This window comes from Hibiscus syriacus, unplaced genomic scaffold (genome assembly GCF_006381635.1).
Source record: "Hibiscus syriacus cultivar Baekdansim isolate YM2019G1 unplaced genomic scaffold, ASM638163v2 tig00113124_pilon, whole genome shotgun sequence".
Lineage (NCBI taxonomy): Eukaryota > Viridiplantae > Streptophyta > Magnoliopsida > Malvales > Malvaceae > Hibiscus > Hibiscus syriacus.
In genome coordinates, this window is record NW_024063444.1 from 2,076,852 (window position 1) to 2,079,163 (window position 2,312).

The following is a 2,312-nucleotide window of genomic DNA, read 5'->3' on the forward strand; positions in this document are numbered from 1 at the left end:
ATTACATGAATGTGTATATGAGGTTATATGATTTGATAGTATGAAGCATGCATTCATTGTTAAGAGTTATAGTTACCTTATACGTTTTATATGCCCCACTAAGTCAAAGACTTAGCGTGTGAATGTGTCACACGTAGGATTCAAGGAGATTATGGATCGAAGAGGAGCAAGACAGGTCAGCTCTCCTTTACTATAATTAGATCAGACAATAGCTTTGAATCATATGTATTTTATTATTTGAAAGTAGTTGGCATGTAATTAATGTTTTAAATTATATACGCTCTGATCAGTTTTGAAGATATTTTATTTGTAATAATATGAACCTTTATTGAATAAAAGTGGAATTTTTTCATGTCGGTATATAAGTATAAGTTTTGAAAAGTCAATGTGACATCTCGGACTCGGATCCGGGTCAGATACGGGTTGGAGGTGTTATAGGGTTACAAAACAGTAAATAAATAAACCCTTCAAAGAGCGGGAAAGAAATGAGAACCTCCATCTGAAAAGAGTCACGGGGGGTCTACCAGTCGACGACCGTATACAGCTACTACAAGGACAGCCAGAGGAGCTTATTCGATCCAGAACTGGTCATTGTTTTCCTTAATCCCGGTTGTGGCTAAAGCATGCGTTGCTTTATTTGCATTTCTAGGAACAAATTGAAAATGACACTCTTCAAAGTCTTTGATCTTCTCTCTGATGTCTATTATGAAAGGGCGAATGGCTGAGAAATTTGAATCGTTTGATTTTGTGTTTTATAACAGATAAAGCATCTTATTCAACTATAACTCGCTTGAAACCTATTTCTTGCATGAAACAGAGACCATGCAAAATAGCCAGTGCCTCTGTTGCAAATGTTGAATCAACCAGGTAAGTCACTCGACAACTCACACCTAATATTTCGCTAGAAACATCTCTAATAATACTACCTAAGCATGCCTTCTCCATTTGATGCAAGAAAATGGAGTCCACATTGATTTTCACAAATGGTGTAATATCTCAAACATCGGGTTAGTGACTAAAGTGTAAGAATTCAAAATTTAGTGGTTTGATTTTTATAAAGTGAAATGTTCAAGGATTGATTTGGGAAATTTTGTTTAGGATTAATTATCAAAGATTGAAGGATGGAAGGGAAAAATGATCTTTTGGAATGAAATAAATTTAAAATTCATTTTTTAGGTTATTTAACATGTGGGGAAATAGAGAATAAGAAAGGAAAGGCCTAGAAGCATTTGTGTTCATCTTCTTTTTTCCTCTTCCCCGAGAACCTCCATGCTAAGGTAAGAAAATTTTTAAGTTGGTTATTTCTTATAATTTTGAATTGGTTTCTAGTTCTTGGGTGGATTAGAAGCTTAAGGAATCTTAAAGATGAATAAAAGTTAAGGGATTGAGGAATTAATAGTGAATTAATAAAATGGGGTTTTAAAGGAATTAATGAAATTTGATTAGTAATGGGATTTTAAAGGCGTATTTGACTTGTCAAAGGTTTGAATAAGATATTTAAAGTATTAGAAAGGATTTGGAAACATGTTTGAAGAATGGGTATGATTTTAGTTTTAAGTGTTCTAGTGAAAAGTTTGGATGTTAAAGGTAATTTAAGTGATGTAAATTGTTTGTAATAATTGTTATTGAGTTTAAGGGTTTGATTGGGGTTAAAAGTATGAGATTTAGGTAAACTTTGGGTAAAATTCGAAGTGAAATAGGTGAATTCTGGGTAAGGGTATCAGTACAAGAAGAACAGTACCAATACTATAAGGTTAAATTGAAAGAAATTGTATGAATCAGATGAACAATATCGATATTGATCGAAGTAGTATCGATACTGATGTGGGGGTATCGATACCAATAATATGGTACCGATACTGCAATTGAAAAAGAAATTCCAGAATGCAAAGAGTGTATCGATACTGAAGTAGGTATCAGTACCATAGAAAGGAAATATCGGTACTGGGTGTATAGTACTGATATTGTTTAGCTTGAAATTGTGAATTTGGTGTTTTATTTAGTGATGTAAATTCTAATTGGTTAGTAGTTAATTGAGCTTTAATATTTATCTTGGTCATGTGAATGTGTAGATTTGGATTGAAAGCATGTACCGAACGAAGCGACATAGTATAGAGGTTGAACGAAAGTGAAAAAGGAATTTGCTTAGGACTTAAGTGCGCAAAGGTGAGTGCAACTTACTTATTTTATACACGGATGGGGGATGACTAGCGATGAGCCAACCTCAAATGTTTTTGAATAAATGATTTGTATATTGTTATAAAATGTATTTTTATATTGATTTATTAAATGATTTTGTTATGATTTTGGGT